The sequence below is a fragment of the Camelus ferus genome, chromosome 15 (genome assembly GCF_009834535.1).
Source record: "Camelus ferus isolate YT-003-E chromosome 15, BCGSAC_Cfer_1.0, whole genome shotgun sequence".
NCBI lineage: Eukaryota > Metazoa > Chordata > Mammalia > Artiodactyla > Camelidae > Camelus > Camelus ferus.
The window spans coordinates 20727513-20748440 of NC_045710.1; the positions used below are offsets into that span (position 1 = coordinate 20727513).

General features: G+C 41.7%; 1 protein-coding gene across 1 annotated transcript in view; it reads right to left on the reverse strand.

Annotated features, from left to right (window-relative positions):
• The window catches only part of ALK (ALK receptor tyrosine kinase), a 678293-nt gene that overhangs the window by 475641 nt on the left and 181724 nt on the right, over positions 1-20928 (reverse strand).

A 20928-nucleotide genomic window follows, 5' to 3' on the forward strand; every position in this document is an offset into this window, starting at 1 on the left:
AGGAGGCAGGGAAGGGAACTAGAGTTTCCTCTGCAATTTCCATGGGCCAGGCACCATGCTGAGCTCTTACACAGAATTTCACAGTGATTCTCTGAGATAAGGATTATCATCTCCGTTTTACATATGCAACAACTGAGGCTCAGAGGGGCAAATGATGGAATTGGGGACTGAAGCCAGCTTTGCCTAGCCTCAAAAGGCCCCTGCTCTACCATGAGTGGGTTGGTTTCCTACTCAAATGGTAACTATTAAGCCACCTAGAGTGATTTCATGAAGAGGAAGAGGAGGAAGAAGAGAAAGAAAAAAGGGAAGCAACAGTAGCAGAAGCATTTTTCAATCTATCTGCTTCAGAGGTTTTTCCACATCACCTCCAGCACCCACTCCTCCAGGCTCTATTCTGCCTTCAAGCCCCTTTAGGATCAATCCCTCTTCACATATTTTAAAGAAATAATTGCCCTGGGTGGCCATGGCAGCCTTCTGTTTCCAGACCACTCCACTGTTCTGTCTGCAGGTGCTGCACGTGGGTACATGCCCCTGTAACTAGAACAGAATGGACATTCTATGTTCTCCTTCCTAAAAGAAACTTCTTTTTTCTGTCTTCCAAAGATTTGAGCTGGAAGTGGTGGCTTCTGAGTACCTAGAAAAGAGTTTTTGACTTTTCTCCCACATCCAATCTAAAGAAATAAGAAATGAATTGGTTGGTGCCCAGATAACATCTTTCTGGTAGCATTTCTACAAAATGGCTCGGAGGAGTGCACTGAAAGGCGTCAGAGGTTATGCTATTAAGTTTCAGACAGCAGCCATCCCATTTCACTATCATATCAACTCTGCTTTATAGATGGGCAGTGGGGCTGAGAGAAATGAGGTCCAAGACCACATAGGTCTACTTAGGCTTGAGTTTATTTAGAGTTTTAAAGGATTAATAACATGAATTGAGAATATACGGACCAGACACTGTGCTAAGTGCTTTAAATGTGTGATTACATTCACTTTTTACCATAATCTTGTGAATAAGTACTATTATTTGTCCTTATTTTGAGCCTAGGGAAACTGAGGCTAAGGGAGGTTAAATACCCTGACTGGGGTCCCATGGCCAGCAGGCAGGAGACCAGAATCAACAGACCAGGTTGGCCTGACTCGATAGCCCATGCTCCTTTCACCACCCTTCGTGGACCCCCCGCAAACTACTGCATGGTGATTCTCATCTCTTTACAGGACCCTTCAGAGTCCTCAAAGGCCAATGACTAAGGTCAGAGATCAGAGTATGTTCCAGAACAGGGCAAAAGTGTAAAGGGTGTGAGAAGATTCTGACAACCAACTCCTTGCAATGACCCTCTTGTGAATAACAATTGTTACCCCTATGTGTGAGTCATCAGCATAGCTCAAATTTTAAGTAATTCTGAAGCAAAAGGAAGATCAAGTCTAGGCAATACTTCCCTGTTCCAGAATGATGTCATTTTTCTTAGCCATACAGTATGTGAATGGTATTTACTTCTTCCTGGATGTGAAGCACCAAGCGGATGGGGCTAGACTTCAGGAAGCACTTATGAATCTGAGTGGGCACATGGCAGATGACTTTTAATATGGATATGGGCCAGGTTATATACTCAGGGATAAAAAATACCTGAAATCATTCAAAAGGAAGGGCTCTGAGGGCTGAGTCATGGCCCAGCAAGGAGACATGGGAGTCACTGTGGGTCATCCCTAAAGACATAAGCTTAAAGCATTTTATAGCCAAAAATGCCAATAAATAGTTGGTCATCTTCAAAGTTGAATCCTGGAAAGAGAGTAAGCAAGCATTTTTATCCCGCCCTTACAGGAACTCCTAGAATTTCTGCAAGTAGGCTGCATTCACATGGTCCCCTGAGGGAGGTGGATAGTAATTTATTGGATGAGGCTGGGGGAGCTAATGGAGGGGTCAGCCAAAAGGATGGGCCTCCTCACCTGAAAAGATAAAGACCAAGAAAAACACTGTCTACATGAATGAGATTGTTTGCCAAAATTAGAAGCACTGACACAGAAGTGTGTTCTAGTCAAAGTTAATACCATATGCACAAATTTAGAACATACAGAAGAAAGTACAGCACTTAAGTGCAGGAAGGAGGCTCTCTGCTCCCTTCACACTCCCTCTCCCCTGATCCTCACCTCTGGTGGGAAGGGGAGTTTCCAGCATAGAGAAAAGTGATTCCATAGAAGCAATCCATTTTAAGCCAAGAGGAAAGCTTGGCTTTTGGTGCTTTCCTTGGAAAATACAAGGCGCCTGAGTGAAATGGGTCTCCCCAGCATGGACTTACGAGGTGAAAGTGTGAATTAAGACCAACTGGCTCAACTAGAGTATATCCTGGACCCTAGGGAAGAGGGGTACAAAGGAAAGAAGAGGAGAAAATAGCAGCAAAAGATTCTAGTGCCCAAGTGATGGCCGAAACCACCTGAGGAGAAAAGTAAAGAAATGTATTCTGGACTGAGGGCATTATTGATTGGTTACAGGTAAAATTGGTTGAGGTTTTTGTTTTGTTTTATTTTGTTTTCTGGTGATATCCTGAGCCCTTTCCAGGCACCACATGGTGTCTACGAAGAGTGGAACCCCTAACCTTTTGACACTATTCTTTTTCCACCATGCAGTGCATCACCCCCTTTGCATTCTCAGCTTACGTTCTAGGGTTCATCACCATAATAATTCCACAGTAACAATTCCCTTGCAAACAACTGCAACTCCCTTGCCCTTTCCTCTCTCCTTCACAATTGTCCTGAGCAGCTGAATGTGGTGGTGGGAAAGGAAGGGAGCAGAGGAGAGGGGGAAATACACCAGATGCTGACAAGTCTCACCACCACAAACCTAAAGAGGGCTCTCAAGATTGCCCGGAAATCCTTCTGCAACCCCTGATGGGCTCAATCCACTCTCCCTCTCTCTAGCTTCACTACTTCCAAGTTTCTCTCACCTTTTGCGCCTCCAATTTCCCCCAACTCTATTCCTCCACATTCTCAGCTAGTGACCTTGTTTCTTATATCACTGAGAAAATGGAAGCAAATCTACCAACTTACAGGTATCGATACTTACATAAGCTTCCTTCTCTCTTGTTGTAACAGATATGCTGTCTACACTCCTAAGCAGTGGCAGCTTCTTCACTTGGATGCTAATCTTATCACTTCCCAAGAAATCTGCTGTTGCAATAGTCCGCCCTTTCTCTTGCATCAACAACCCTACCACCACCACCACTTCCAAGTCAATCTCTTCTGCAGCAAATGTATATCATCTTTAAAGAGAGAGAGAAAACTTCCTTGACCTTCACGCTTTTCTTCAGCCATCATCCTGTTACTCTGCTCTCCTTCACAGCTAAATTTCTTAAAAGACTTATCTATGCTTCTGTCTCCGCTTTTTCCCTCTCATTTTCTCTTAAACTCAATAAAATCATGACTGTCTCCACTACTACATGTCAAGGTCCCCAACAACCCCAAGTTGCAGGTACAATGAACAAGTTTTTGTCCTTATCTTACTAGACCTCTCAGCAGCACTGGACACCACAGATCCTCCCTGCTTCTCAGATTCTTCACATCTTAATGACCACATGATCCTTGGTTGCCATAGTCCTTGCCTCCCACTTCAGTGGCAGGTCCTCTTTACTCTTCTTTGCCAGATCCTCCTCATTTTCCAAGCTGTACAAACGGAATATTCTCCACTTCCCAGTAATAACTGCCTAAGAGATTTCATGGCTGAATGCCATATTTCATCACAGAGGTTTTAACCAGCTGACAATGATCAATAACTATGAATTTCAAGTGACCCCAGGACACCAGACCCTCCCTGGACTTCACTGAAGACTCTTGACCAATGAACAAGGGACTTGTTTTAACCAAGCAAGTACAGAGTTAGGAACTCGTTCTCTCCTATCCAAGTGCTGATTTTCAATTGTGAATTAGCATCATCACCATGTAAGCCTCTCTCTAATGCTTTAAAAACTCTGACTTTTATTTTTTCGAGAACTATGCAGTGAATTTCTTGCCTGATGTGTAAATAAGCTCAGCTTTTTTCTTTTTTTAAACTCGATAGGTGAGGAGGTCTCTGTTTTATTATTTGACAGTTGTTAAAAGTTGGGGAGCTGGGGATATTCCTCTTCTCCAACTAAACTCACTCTCAAAAGTGATCTCATCCTGTTTCATAGCTCTACATATCATCTATATACTAATACTACTAAATTTATATCCCCAGGCCCAATGTCTTCTCTGAACAGCAGAATATATATCCAACTGCCAGTTTGAAATCTCCATTTTATTCCATGATAAGTATTGCCAACAAATGCAAAAATAAGCACTTGATGTCATTCCACCTAAACCCCAGGTGTTTCCTATTTCAGAAAGCGATGACAAAATCCTCTTGGTTACTTGGGCCAAAACCAAGGAGGAAGCCTTAACCTTTATTTTCCATAGCCCACATCAATTCATCAACCAATCTTGATGGCTCTACCTGCATTTTGCCCCTCTCATCTCTCCCTACATCACCTCTCACCCTGACAACTGCTCTAAGCTCCCAGCTGGTCTCCTGCTTCTACTACTGCTCACCTTCAGTGTGTTCTCCACACAGCAATTAGATTGACACTACAGCCCTGAAAAAGCTTTCACATTTCTTGCCATGGCCTAGCCCTTGAAGGCCCCACATGATCTTGCCTCTGGTTCTTTCTCTGACCTCATCTACAATCCAATTATATTAACCTTGTTCATACTCCTCCTTGTTCATACTCCTCGTTCATACACAGGCCTCCTTACTATTTCTAAACTTGCCAAGCACACCCCCACCTCAGGGCCTTTGCACTGGTGGGTCTCTCAGCCTAGAAAGCTCCTCTCCCCTAGAGAGATGTGGTCTTTCACTCTCTCCATCCAGTTCTCTGCCCAAAGAGAGCTTCCTGATCATCCTGTAGGAAATCAGCACTTCCCATTAACTACTCCCTATCCTTTTGCCCTGCATGTATTTCTTTTATATTTATATTCATTTGTTTATTGTATCTTTCCTGCATTGGTCACTGCTACTTCCCCATGTCTGGCACACAGTAGACACTCAATAAATATTTGTCAAGTGAATGAAGCCAGAACCCTTGAGAAAATAATTAGCTCTGGTATTTATCAGCTGTTTAACTCAGGCTAATAACATACTCTGCAAAACCTCAATAATTCAAAAATGATGATAATACAAGAATAATGGATGCTTTACCAACTCTCAGGGTTTTGTAAGGGTCAGGTAAGATAATGTGCACACGATGTACTCTTTGAACATCAGTCCTGCCATTCTTGAAGCTTTATGCTTCTACCTGTTTTAGAATCTGAAAGGAATGGAATTCTTAGTTCCTTTCCTATCCAGGGATCTAGGATACAATGTCCAGAAATCAGAAGTGCTCCCAAAGAGCTGCTTCTCTATTACACGCTAGTTAATTATTAACTCTGCCAACTGTCCACGATCCCTACTACCCCAATATGAGCCAACTGGCAATGTCTCTATTTCCAGTGTTTATCTTTACATGTCTCGCTCTGTGTCTATTTATTTCTAAGCCAATGTACATAATATAGTGAATATATCATACTTGCATCGATATAAATAATAAAGAGCTATGTGTATGCAACAGTTATTTACATGAATGCCCTGGGTTCACTAGCAAGCATGTTTTACAAACCTCTATCAATAAAATGTAAAAATGCTTCTTTTTTAAATGCTCCTTGGAACTGCTCCTGGCTTGCCTCATACACATTTTACTTATTTATTTTCCTCCCAACGGTGGAAAAACAATCGGTGACAGCCTGTTGGTTTTTCCCCTGTATTTGAAAACACATTTAATAATACATTCTTTTACAATGATTTTGTGTCACACAAAGCAAAGTTTAATGTGGCCAAATAAACAGTCATCTGGATGTCAGACAGTGGTGAGCAGGCACAGCAAGGCCCGGTGCACGGGAGGGCCTCCTGTCTGGGACTGGCAGCCCAGGAAAATGGCTTCAGTATTCATGGGGGCTGAGCCCACACCTGTGCAGCCAAAGAAACCTTCTCAGAGAATTTACATGACTACTGGCGTCGGCGGTGATGTCGGAGTTGTGACAGGCAGTTCATTTAGTCTAAAAAACAGATGTGATTTTTAGAGGGAAGAGGGAGAATTAGCAGATGTGTCCTTTGTCCTAAACACACAGACCTCCCCACACCTTCTCCAGGCCTGGAAATGAGGGGACTGCACTAGCGCTCTCCAGTTCACGTAGTCAATTCTCCGGAGTTTGCTTTCACATTTCCTTCCAAATGGCTCATTCAGAGGGGAGCTATTAGTGTCAGGTGGAACCTGAGTGGAACTAAAAGGCCCCCACTCCACCTCACCTTTCTCTAAACCTCACTCCCCCTGCCAGGAAGGTTTGCACTCTTTCCTGGTAGCTCAAGTCCTGAAGCAAAATTTATTATTTCTCATAATGTTCTCTTGTACCATTAAAAGTCATAACTTCAACACATGTTTCTTGCCTCTTCCCAATACCGAAAGGACCCATGTATAACTACTGAATTCATTCAGCGGTGAACCCCATCTGTCAGTCAATAAAAGCAGGCATTCCTTCCCAAGACACAGCATCAAGGAATATTGAGGGCAACACAAAAGAAATTGTCAGCATGGTCCCAGCTCTTGGGGAGTTGGTTACCTGCAGGGTATACTAGATCCACACCAAAAAGAGAACCACAAGGAGGTTGCTGCAGAAACGGCTAAAATGTGTACAATTTGAAGCCATCACACTCCGACCACTACTTATTTTTTGTCCTTTTCCCCACTCAGAATCCTTTCACATTGTATGGTCTCCATTACTCATAAGTTTCCAAACTTTTTCCCAAGCCAACATCCATCTAGAACATCGCCCCGACCTACTGCTTTCCTAAATCTTTCCCTTCCTTAAAGGCCCAAACCAAATCCCTCCTTCTCCAAGGTTCCCCATCTTCCCTGAGCTACAGCCCCATCAAAGCAGCTGAGCCAGGATTCAGAGTGGGCCAAACAAAACTGGCGCGGGGCCCTCGTGCCTCCTTAACCACCATGGCTTATTGCGCTTAGTGCCATTCAGGCCATTTATCAAACTTGTTCTAACTACCTTAGCTATTTATGACAATGAAGTGTAGTAGTTTATTAATCTCACTCACAAGCCTCAAGCTCACAAATTTAGAAGAAATTATGGCCAGATCAGGGGCACAGACCCCAGGTATCCCCTAATACTATGTCTATGCAGGCCACCAGCGACTCATAATTCATGGCCAAAGCCGGGTAATGAAGGCAATGGGACATTCGATGCTGCCCCTTTAGAATTTGTGTCCCAAGTTGCTACATTCTGACCTATCTAGAGATGACTTCAGTGTCCCAGGAAAGAGTTCCTGACTGGCCTGTGAGCCCTGCGATGTCTCTCCTCTTGCCCTGGAAACCCTGCTCCAGGTGTGCTTGGTCACTGGTCCAACCTGCCTGGCTTTTGGTAGCAGAGGAAGACTAACTGGCATTTGTACTAATCCAAGAGTGCAAGGGAGAGGGTATCACTCTCCACGTGGCCTTATGCTTCTCACACACGCAACAGACCTGAGAGCTTCCATTAGCAGGGCAACATGACTCTCTGTTCCAGGTTCATTTCTGTGACTTGTTTGTATTCTACTCTGTATGAAACTTACTCCACTGTGATCTCAAGCCTATCTTCTCCCCCTAAAATATGCTGACTAGAATAATAATCAAAAGGAAGCCTTTGAACTGCCCCCAGACCTTTCATCTTGTGATCTCAAAGAGCTTTACCAGGCACTAAATAATTAATGTACTGCAAGTGACACAAAGACCAAGCAGCCTGGAGAACCGGTCCATCAACGAAGGACCCTTCTCTTTCTGGGCAAGGGAGTGCCTCTGGGGATGATCACCCACCAGCAGGCCCAGAAATCTCTGGGTAAGTTGGAAAAGAAGCTACAAATTATCCAGAACAACTAGTCTTCTCTTGACCTGATGTTTGTAGCTGGGAAGTGATATAGTTACCATGGTAACCCCTGGGGAGGGCATGGCCCACCTTCACTAGAAGATGAGAGCTCCAGCACAGGAGAATGTCTCCTGAGGACAAGACTTCCTTCAGGTCAACTAGGAGAGTCACCTAGAACAGCACCTAGAATGTCTTCACCCTATTGGCAGGACTGCCATGTCCTATTAGTCATCATCCTGTCTTTTATCTGATGCTCAGTCTGTTGGCCAGGCTTCCAATAGGGAGGGAGCCTGGAATCCAGATAGCACACCACAGCCCTTCCCTTTGGTGTATTACCATGCGTTTGAGTTCTGAGTGTCTAATCCCCTGTGTTTCCTTCTCAGCATGTCCCCCATCAATCTGCTAGGCTCTGACAAATTTCACCCTAAGCATCCTTCCCCTGGACCAGCCAAGTTCCCATCTCAAGGGTCAAGCATCAGGCCTGGTGCTGGTTTCCATAGAAACAGTGCTGGCTGAGCTTGAGGCCTTGGAGAGGTTTGACATTACATACACCTGACTGCAGGTGTATGTTTCTAAGGTGACCTTTCTGGTTAACCTAAAGGAAGTCTTGTCCTCAGTTTGGAGAATGCTGGAGGTGTCTGTGATCTGATTAATCTTTCTGCTATATGTAATTCAATGTCCTTGATTTCCAGGACAATCAGCATCATGTCCAAGAGGTTCTGAGTGGGACTGTGGCATCACTGGTTGGTCCATACAGCAGGGGTCCTCAGTTATACCTCATCTTTCTTGGTGGCAAATAAGGAGCAGGTGCTCTGGATTGAGACATGCTTAGGCCTGAATAGATTCCTGTCCTTGCTGCCTTCCCATCCTATCCCACTCTCTTTAACTAGTTAACTCATCCAATTTAGGGCCTCAGCTCAAGTATCAGTTTCTCAAGAAGTCCTCTCCTGACCTTAAGGTTGAAATCAAATGAAGGTGTGTCAGTTATTACAGGTCTGAGAACTGAAAAGTGAAGGGATGAAATTTCCCCTGGAACCACTCTTGTGGCCATCTAGCTTCTAAGGATAAATCCGTATTTGCATACCCCTACCCACAGTCCAGGTCAACACCATCAAATTCTTTCTCACCACGTTGTTTTATTTTGTTTTAACTATTAGGTGGAGAGAGATGAAGCAGGGAGAGGGATCCATTGCAGCAGGAAGAAAGAGAGAAGAGAAGAGGGAGGAGGGTGACAGAGAGACAGTGGCGATATGAGCAATAGGAATGGGCAGAAACAAAGAAGAGAAGAAGGTGGAGAGGGAGACAGAGAAATCATCTGATATTTTTCACTATTTGGAAGTTACCAAGAGAAGGTTATTCAAAGTACCTCTATAAAAAGGCTGTAAAATACCTTAGGGAAAACATGAAAGTCATGCTGCTACCATACAGATGAGCACCCTGGAATTAGCTGCCAGAGCAAAGTCTGAGAAGAGGAAATTCAATGGCCCAGATTGTGGTCTCCTCCCCCTGCCTCCTGGCATCCACCGCCTCCAAATCGCCTGGCTCTGAAAGCAGAGGCAGTAATTTGGAGCCAGCAAGTGTGAAGGAATGTCGGAGCTGTTATTTGCCTTCATGCAGCACATCTTGAGTGCATCTTTTAGAAAGATAATTTAAAATCCACTTTCAGTTTCACTATAGAAAATCTGAAAAAATCAGGAATGTCTGAAGAAAAAAATAAATATGACCCACACCTCCACATCCAGAAAACCAGTGTTAACATTTTATGGTATATTGTTTTGTGACTTGGTTTTCACACACTTATCAAGATAGCATTTGACTCAGGCCTGTTGAGGAGAAGGGTGGGAGAGAGTTTTTCTCCATCCATGAGACCTCTGTCTGCAAGACTGAGAAGTTATCTCTGGAAGATCACAGAGCACAGATGCTGAAACATGGAAACTTGAGATGTTCTCAGCCCAGGGCATGGGCCTGTAGTCAAAGGCCACATGGGCCAGTCTTCAGTGGGAAGGTGGGACCTTGGCCTGGGTGGACCTGGGAGTAGCTGGGATGTGAATGCAGGTAAGTCAGGAGATACTGCATACCCTCAGTATCACTGGGCTTCACTGGGCAGAAGGTCAAGGAACTTCTGCTCCAGTAGATGCCTCAAAGAAGTCAAAAGAACCAAACTGTAGAAAATGTACTGTCAGTGTTTGAACCTCAATAGATTTAGTACATTGATTTCATAACTGAGCAAAATTTTTTTAAAAAGTAGAATTCCACCCTATTCTCAAAGGGACAGTTAATGAGGGTAAAGAGAGTCCTGTCTCTCTGTGGCCAGTGATATACCCAACAGATGAATGGCAGCTCTTAAAGCCCCTTCATATGCATTCAAGCCTTTGATTCTCACAATAGTCTCATAAGATAATTTTTTAAATTCCAACTTAGGAAGAAAATGAAAATCAAAGAGGTTAAGTCAGTGTTTCCTAACCTTTTTCCATATCATGACACAGAAAAAAATGACAGTATTTATATGGCACACTGGGGCAAACAGAGGCAACTCACATGGGGTGGAGGGGCTTCAGACACAGCTGGTCCACCTCAGCCTCCCAGAGTCCTGAGGGGCTCAATAGTTTGATAATCTCTGCATGCCCGTTGGCCATCTGCAGCACACACATAACCACGGCACACCACTGGGGAAGGAAGCTCTGAGCCAAGAGTTGTGGCAACAGTCACATTGTGAGAAGTGACAGAGAGCACCATCACCCTGCATCTTGCCTAGGGGACATCTTGAAACAGAAATAGAGATGTTAGCCACGGAGAAATTCTGGGGCTTACTCCGTGGGCAGAGTCAGGAAAAGAGCAGGTGTGTCCAACACTGTGTCATCACCCACACAAAGCAGGTGATTTGGGTAAATAAGGGCCTTAAAGTCAGATCTGATAGGGCCTTAGAAAGTCCCCTTCAAGTGTTTTTAACTGCTGACATGCTTCACTGAAGAAAAGGGGTAAAACTCAGCTCCTTTCTCCTCTGGGAAATTCAGAAAATAACTTCATAGGATGGTTACTAAATGGCCAAAAAGCAATGATTATAAATGACTGAGTTAACTGCCATATGTGGCCTCATTTGTCATCATACCAGAGTCTTACCAGAAGTCTCATCAGGACTAGTGGCTCATCATGACTGATGATACTTGCTGACCAAGATGGCTTGGCTCCCTCCCTTGCCCCTTCAATCACAGTGGCAGGAGGAGCCTTCCAAGGTTTGAATATAAACTCTGAGAAATTGCCTCCAGGAGTGGCTTCCAAGATAATGGGCTCTTTTTCTGCAAGTGACACTCTATCTTCCAAAGACTTCCTGGGTCTTCCTGTCACAGGAGACTTGGGCAATGCCAAGACATGATGGCTACTAGCACCAGTGTTTAAGACTCTAAACCGCTTAGCCTGCTGAATAAAAAGTTATGTTCAATATGAATAGTTTACACTCAGGCAGCATCTACATAACTTTTAAACCTCTGGGTGGTAAATGAAAATACTTCCTCAGTTCCCTGACTCTCTCCAAATGCAAACCAAAGGTTTCCATTCTCATGAGGAGAGCATGCCCTATATTGATCCAGCCCAAGAGAAATAGCAGGATTGAGCATTAAAAATATTTGGAGGAGATGAATGAAACTTAGAATGAATAAAAATTGGATACTACTACTTACATCACTTATAACTGTGTATAAAGAGTGCTTCTGATTTCTAGGGGTGTTCTGTCAACGACCTGGAAAGGTGTTGTAGGAAAGCAAAGTCAATTCCCTACTAATTGCTCAGAAACAAGATTAGCAGTGGGAAGGGAGGAGGCATCACTTTGCCCTGGGCCTTGCACACAGAGTAAATAAACTCTTATTTTATGTGCAGGATGTATCCAGAGACTTCTAGAATCCCAACATCCATGAATACTGCTGTAGCATATCATTTCCTCCATAAAATGCATTATCACAATAGGCAGAAAACAACAAATCATCCACTAAATGACTGGTGACCACACCCAGCCTAAGAGTATGAGGTTTCCAAATTATTCCCTCAACAAAATGACAGTTTGTTACATATCATGGAATTTGGAGGCACTTGCAAATGGTAGAAACTATGACTATTAAATCTGCTACTATTGACAAGTTGCTGCATTCAGAATATGAAAGTTATGGGAATAAAACCAGATCCAAAAGCTACTATTCCAGGCACACTGGGATTCACTGGGGGTATGCTTGCAGTTCTAGACTTTGAAACAAGCAAGGTGGAGGCAAGAATTGTTAGCACACACCCCAGGAGTTCTATCTTTGGCTTCCTCACTGTCCATGTTTGTAGATCTGTTCATTTTTCTTGTCCAAGTAGCAATTATATCCACAATAGGGTTAAGTCACCCATGAGGTAGAAAGGCATGTTTGTGGGTTGCTAATTGTTAGGGAGATCCCAAAAATAAAGGCATTGAGCTCCTGACCCTCCAGAATGGATATAAATGGAATGGATATAAGACAAACAGAAAGACACTCTAGAATATGAAGCAGCCCGCCGGCAAGAGCAGTAAGAAAACTGGGAAGTGAGTAGAAGGAAATCCACTCGCAGAACAAATAGTAGGGCATGACACATAATTGGATAGCGGGCCCTCGCCCTGCAAGGGGGATACTGAAGAAGAGTAACCCAGCTGGGCTCCCTGAAAGTCATGGAGAAATTAACAAGCACGATCAGGGAGGACAAAACCCCTATGTCACCCCAACAGAATGAAATGGCAGCCAGGGCTTTGAATTGTCACTGCTTAGAGATGTACGATGGGAGGTGTGGGTTTATTAAAAGGGCTCTAAACTAGATTGGGAAGGGGAGGACAGATGGTGGATTCCAGATGGTGCCATATCATCTTGGAGTTTAGATCATGGGCTTAGACATCAGAGTGACCTGAAATCAACTCACAGCTCCAACACTTACTACCACCAGGGTGACCTCAGGTAAGCTATTTAACTTCCCTAAGTTTCGCTTTCCTCATCTGTGACGTGGGAACAATAATACAGTCAACCTTACATGCCTGCCTTGAAGCTTCCATGAGAAAGTGCTTACGAACCACTTAGCACAATGCCTTGTGTAGAGTAAGCATTCAGTAAATGTTATCCATATCACCACAAACAATGATGTATTATTATCATAGTAAGTAAAGGAAATGCTGGACAAAATTTGAGCCCATCCATTAAGAGGTCTGAGTTCTAAAATTGCAGGAAGAGTCCATATGATGCCTAAGAGGGAGAACACGAGTTTTATGGCAGCAAAGACCTGTAATCCAGACACAGACACAGACACAGGGATGGGGCAAGTTTTCAGGGCTGTGTAGACAGTGACAGGAGGGATTGAAGGGGTGGTCTCGGGAAAAGGTGGCAATGGGAGCTTGGGCCTGCTGATCCTGGCAGATCACTGGCCAATATCAGAGAAGCCAATAGCCCATGGCCTGAATGTGGAGCTCTGATATTTACAAAATGTGGAGAGGGCCAGATACATTGTCAGTCTGACAGCCAATAAAGCACAAATTAGGTTACCAAGGTAAGAATTGAGGTGTGGAAAAACAAGTTAGGGACCCAATTAGGAGGAAGACTTGGAGAACAAGCAGGAGAACAGAGCATAGAACCAACACGGGACCCAGGTGTCAGCTTCCTTCTGACCCTGCATCCTAGATTCATTGACTGCAACCAAGTCATGTGTGCTCTTTATATTCATTCCCTCCACCCACCTTCAAGCTCAGACAAACAGTGCAGCAGACAATCTCCATCACCGTCTGGAAGCTCTGAGCAATCACGAAGAATTCAACTTGTGCCAGAGATCGGAGATTGACTAATGTTTTCAGATTTTTTTTTTTTTAATTAGAAAAAAAAAACGGAGTTCAGGGACCACAGACTTGTAAGCTTAACAATGCTCTCTGGCAAAATTCTAAAATGGATATTTAACCAGATGGCTTGGAAAACTTTAGAAACATATACTGATCATAGGGAAACAAAAGTGGTTCAGTAGAAATAAGACATGGTCAGACTAAGGATAATATCCTTATTATTCAAAGAGCAATACATCTCCTCCACCTAAAAAGAAAAAGAAGTGAAAAACCAAGATCCCTGTGAAATAAATCTTGCTCTCCTTCCCTTCCTTCCTCTCTCCTGTCTGTCTGTGTCTGTCTGTCTCTCCCTCTCCTTCCCACGCTCACATACAGTAATACAAATAGCCAATAAATATTTGAAAAAAATTCCACTCCAACAGTAACGAAAGGAAAGTAAATTAAAACAGTGAAATGCTACCTTTTATTTATTGAATTAGAAAATATTTAAAAATAATTATTAACAATTGAAATAGTCTAAATTAATTTAAATTAAACAATAATGCTCAATACTGATGAGGGATAATGAAACAGACAATTTTATATTTTCCTGGTAGGAGTATAAATTATGAATTTAATGTTATTTGCAATAATAATTTAATAATGGCTAACTATGAGTGCTTGCTATGTATAAAGCCCTATACACATGTGTCACTTAATTTTTTTAATCACAACAACCCTATGAAATAGATGATATTGACAGCCTCATTTTGTATCTGAAGGAATTAAGAAGATAAAGAGTTTCCAAATGTCCCAGAGATTCTGATTATCACATGTTATCTGGCAGAGGGAGTATGAGGATGGGTGGGGAGAGTATGCGAGGAGGGATGAAAAAGTCCTACAGGTGATTCTTACTTGGACATAACTATGTCTCTGCTGAGAATAACAATTCTGCTCTATACTGTACGTAAGCAATTTTGGCAATATTTAGAATCTTAAGAGTGTTCATATCACTGAATTTGATTCTATCCTACAAAAACATTCTAAGGTTATAAAAATGTTTGTGAAGAATTCTACTCTACAGTAATTTTATAATGGTAAATGCTATCACAAAGGGAAACAACTTAAATACCTAGCAATAGATACAATGATTAAGTAGTAATAGGAATAATAATAATAACTTTTATTGCATGGTCATTATGTGCCAGGTACCAATTTAGGCTTTACTTGGATTGTCTTATGTCTCATTTCTTACAGAAACTTTAAAAGATAGAGATTCTAATCATCCCCGTTTTGCAAGGAAACTGAGCCAGGGAACAGTTAAGTAACTCCTCAACATCATAAGCTAACCTGTGGCAGCATCAGGACTAGAACCCATGCAATCTCACTAAAGAGTTTTCACTATTAACATCAGATTCTATATACTTAATTTATTTCCTTGATGAAATATTATAGAGCCATTAGAGATAATGTTTCCGAAGAGTTTTTCATAGTGTGAGGAAATATTTACATTATACACTTGAAAAATTGCATATACAGTATGATTTCAGCTATGTAAAAAATATACAAGGAAATGCCTAGAAGGAAATACACCAATTAACAGTAATTGTCTTTGAATGGTCTGGTTATGAGTCATTTATTTTCTTCTTTGTATTTTTCTGAATTTTTCTAATTTACTAAAATAAGTATGTGCTCTTTTTATTTTTTCTTAAATGCAGGATGAAAAAAAAGGAAGCTGTACTCATGCCAAATTACCCTTATTTCCATTTTGACAATGTATTTTAAAATTTGACAAAGTAACTTATTTTTAGTGCATTAAGAAAGTGAACAAGTTTAACATAAAACATCTCGAATTATTTATTAATGGAACAATACTTCCTTTATTAATAAAAGAGGACCAAGATTAAGGCTTATACACTCTTGAATTTCTTCTCCCTTTACCACAGTATCTAGCAGAGTGCCTTATACAGTGTTAATTTTTGACAAATAGTTGCAGAATGAGTGATTTGAACTTGTTTAATTTGTTTTTAAATTAATGACAAGGCATGGAAGTAATGCTTATCGAATTTGTGGTGATAACTGATACAACAGAAAACAGAGTCAAAATTTGAAATTATCTATGCCAAATACAGGATGAAATGTAATACTCAAAGTTTTCAAAGTATCAATTATTTATGTATCAAAAGTCTTAAAATGATTTATCCATTGAGTTGCTTCTAATTCTAGAAACATCCAAGGAAATAACAAAGAATGTACACAAAGACTTATTAGCCCAAATGACGTTCCTTATAATACTTGGTAACACCTAAAGATTAGAAACAGTTAGATACGTAACAGTGACAATAGGTTGCATATACTATTATGGGCACCCTTAAAATAGAATATTACCCAGTAAAAAGACATTGTAGAAGTTTATTTATTGATATAGAAATATTTTCATAATATGTTAAGTAATAAGGTAAGTTATAAAACAATATAAACAGTGTGATCTAATTTGGTTAAAATACATAGGTGATAGCTACAGGTAAAATACATAGAATACAGATTGGAAGGCTGTACATTAAAATGTTAGCAGTAGATATCATTGCATGGTATAATTATGGATAGCTTTGTGTATTTGTATTTTTTTCATTATGCCCTGTTGAATGTGAATTTTTTAATGTAAAAATTTCCTCTATACAACTACAGAATGTGTTTTGAGGTGTTGTAGTTGGTGCTGATTTTATAACATTTCATGGAAAAAAAAGTGGGTCTGGATGCATGATTGCCCTAAGCTCTTATATAGCTAGCAACGTAGCATGGCAGCTAAAAAGACGTTAATTCCAATCTGAAGTGACACTACTAGCAGCAAAACCTCCAGACTATGGGCAGCAGTGACTCCCTTGGGCTCTGTAGTGGACAAAGCACATCGATAATAATTGCATTCAGCTCTTGCATTGTTTTAGGAAAAGAACTGACAAACTAGGAGGTCCATAGCAAAACAAGCAGGTGGCAGGGACATCTGTCACTAGCAAGTTTTGCCCAGGAAAGAAGAGTCTACTGGGAGGCATTACCTCTACCCATCCTTTCCAACATGGTGTCTGCTTTTTTGTTTTTGTTTTTTTAACATAATTCTGAGTATCTAACACTAGGAAATATCCTGTGCTGGTTCCCCAGAATAACACAGTATGTCTGCATAGAGGGTGGGAAATGGTTAAAGTTGGACTTTAGACCCTGGAGTTTAGAGCCAAGAGGAACAGAAAGATCCTGATGAGAGTAACTGAGCTAAACTGAGAAGGAGAAAGACAGGCACAAGCAGCGACAAGGACAAAAATGCAAGCCTGGTAGACCTAATGAGAGCCTAGAAACTTAGAGCCTGGCATGGGAGTTGTTGAGAAGTGGAGCGGTCACCAGCAATAGTAAGATAGAAAGACAGCTTGGCAGTAGCTTTTAAAGTGCCTCAGGCCAGGGAGGAGCTCATATTATATTATACTCATTCACTTATCTATCAAATACCATCTGAGGACTTGGGTGTTGCAGACATAAAACTAAGCTTCATACCCAAAAGGCCCTGGCCCTCATGGAGTTTGGAGCCAGTGTCAATGGAAAAAGAACAATCAAATGGATTTTGTTAAAACGCGAGTGTCATATTACAAATTTACACGCTCTTTTTGCAGAAGAATCATGCTCAAATTCTATGTATCATTACTTTTACTCATAAAATAGGCTTCCATGTTTATTTCCTGATAGCATAATTTAGCATACAAGCCTATTGGGCAAATTCTTTAACATCCACAGTCATCTACTATTTTGTTGTCACTCTAGAATTACAAGGTGGTGATAACACAGTTCATGAAACAATCCCTGCTCAATTTAGAGGAGGTTTCCCAGATTTTTAAGACCAAGAAAATTTTGAAGCACGTTTTGAGTATATAAATCTCAGAACTTTCAGCATGGGGAAAGGGTGTCAAGTGAAAAACTGAAATGATCAAACAGGGACTACTGAAGAGAGACTTACGTATCCCCTACTGGGATTGAATTCATTAAAGACTGACCTGGAGTTAAGGGTATCTTTTGCCCCATCTGACATTTTAAAGTTTCATGAGACTCAAAATGAAACATTTTTAAGTTAGAACATGGAAGAGTATTTGTTATCAGAAACTCATATCCCAGAGTAACAAAAAGTAATTTCTGTGACATGTGATTTCAGGCGTGCATAAAAAAGGGTGAAAAGAACATGGTCATTATATTTCACAAAGTTCGATAAACCTGGTTTATATTTCCAACCTACCACTTATTAGGTATGTGACTGAGGTAGATTAATTAATGTATTTGCCTTTCAATTTTATCATCTGTTAAAAACAAAATGGGGATGAAAATTCTGTCTTACGTACTTACTAAAAGATTTCATGAAATGTGTATTGTGAATACCAAGCATATATCAATGACTGCTTTAATGTGAGTCTTCTCCCCACTCCCCATTGGAATCAAATTGTTGGAGGCCAGCGGGAGCTTTGACTCTGCCTCCCCTGATTCACAACATGGCAGTGCAAGGAACTCTATCACCATACCTGTCAGGCACTGGGGATGTAACCAGGAATGTAGATAAAATGTCAAAAATATCTTTCAGTACATGTAATGAAGTTTTAAAAAATGCATCTGTAATGTCTCTTTTATCATTTTTATTGCATTCAATTCAGCAAACATTTATTGAATGCCTGCGCCATCCATATTCATTCTCTAGTTCAGTGGAACTTCAAAGAGCTATTGCATTTCACTGTGAGGTCAGAGATTGGTATTTCACATCTCTCACTCTGACACTGAATTTTCTGGCCCCAACTCTGCAGGGCCAGTTTACTTGACCATTAAGCTCACTCTGGTACAAAGGAGTTCTATTAGCTTCATGAATTAACAAAAAATAATGCTTCCCATATAGTAGAAGATCAAACATTTATTCAATTAAAAAAGGAAGAAAGGACGGAAGAAGAGAAGACAGTCTGAAACAGGGAGGGAGAGGGACAGTTGGTCACACAGACATTCAGACAAAGGACAGTCAGAAAGACAAAGGGACAGTCAGAAAGACAGACAGAGGGACAGTTGGTTAGACAGAGAAATAGTCCACAGACTGACAGACTTTTACTTATCCTCTTGTTCTCTTATCTTTTGACCATCACGATTCTTAAGTGTTTCATGGGCTATTAAAACAAACATTTTAAAAATGAGAGAAAGCATTGAATTTTAAATGGTAATGAAGAGTATCAGTATTAAGTGTCATATAAAAAAGACAAATCACAGGAACATAAATATACTTAATTCTTAAAAATTCCTACAATCTGCATCCTGAAGTCAGTCAATCTCAAAAAATCTGAAAACGAGTCAGATTCATTCTGAACTTAAGTCAAGCTGCTTAGTTAGTAAATCTAGCCAGCCCGTGTTCCCCCCAGTGACATTTATCTAGTCATTGGGAAGCTCACAGGGAGCAAGATCAACCCCTTTCTTAAGATTAGAGAGTCGTTTTGATGATTCTTCCAAGACAGAAGTCTCTTTGGCCTCCGTCCCCTTATAAAGTCTGCAGGGCAGGCTGAAGGGGCCACACACACGTACTGAATGGGGCTCACAGCTTCTGCACAGCTAAGAGGGCTCCAGTTAGTGAGTCCTGACATTTATATGACTGGGGTCTGAAGGAGGTTTGGAGGAAGAGCTGGGGTGGGGAGGGGAATCACTCACCCAAAGTGCTGGGGCTCAAGGTTCAGTTACTCGTGAAAAACTAGCTATACATATTGGCAACAAACTCTGAAATCTGCCTCCCCTGTTGGCCTCCTGCACATCAACAACTTCACGGTCACAGGGCTCCCCTGGAAACTGGAGACGATCTCTACCACATGACAGGGCCTGAGTTTCCATTCAGCCTCACCTCAGGCAGGGCCTATATGACTACGGATGAACCAGGGAGGGAGGTCATTTTGCCCAGGGCCCTATTGCTGGAGTAGACTACAAGGCCAGGTTCATTATGTAAGGTGCCATCTTTAACCCTAAATTGGCACTGCTGACAAATATCCATAGGGCAAGCACTCTGAGTTGCTTTTCCCATAGTGGGCATGGGCTAATGGTGCTAACACTTCCTCTAGTCACCATTATGATCAGTGGCCTGCTTTTAAAGGCTATGTGACTTGGACTGAGACCTGGGCTGGAGTAGAGGGAATAGACGGGAAGCCCTACCTATGTTACAAGTTGTAAGCAAATCACTTCCTGGCTATGAGTTCCAGTCTCTGCATTCATAAGATAAAGGGACTAGACTAACTGATTGCCAAGGTCCCTCCTGGCTCTCATTCTACCTATAGCCTTTATATCCACATCTTAGATCCTTCATCTAACTAGGGATCCAACACTGGATGTTGATCCCTTAGTCTAGTGCTCTAACCAACTGAAGCCAACAACCACAGCTCAGGGCCAGGGACCCCCAGGCAGGAGACCTCTGGCATATCACACTTGTCCTACTCTTGCACTCTAGCCAGAAGCCAAGGGGCCTTAGGTTGCAATGTCAATTGAGATTCCAATCCCAAACCACTTACCCCTCCCTTTCCTTTGCTCTAAGACAGATAGAGCATCCCAGAGCAAAAGTCAACCTTATCCACAGCTGCAAGATGACAGCTGCAAAGCCCAGTTGAGGAACAGGGCTCTTCATGTGCCAGCCATGTTTTAGTCAAGGACTCATAACATCAAGTGCCTCTTGCACTTTGGCAACATCTCTGCTAGTACCACATTAATGGCCAAACTCCAGGCAGTAGAAGGAGAGAAAACCCAATATCCCAGGGATATAATCCAACCTCAGCAGCCTTAAACAGACCAAGGGAAACAAGCTGTATTCTTGCTGAGCTCTTATTATTATTTTATTTTGACACTGAGTTTTGTGATCTGCCTATCCATGAATGTGGGTTGGGGGGTGGGTAGAAAAACAAATAAATATATTTTTCCATATTGATATTCCGTAAGCTAGCTGAGATCTCTAAAGCCTCTACAATCTTTTTTTCCCTCTCCAAAGCTTGCCCATAAGTACTCCTTAATTATGAAAAAAATGTTCAATACCACTAATTATCAGAGAAATGCAAATCAAAACTACAATGAGGTATTACCTCACACCAGTCAGAATGGCCATCATTTAAAAGTCCACAAACAATAAATTGCTGGAGAGGGTGTGGAGAAAA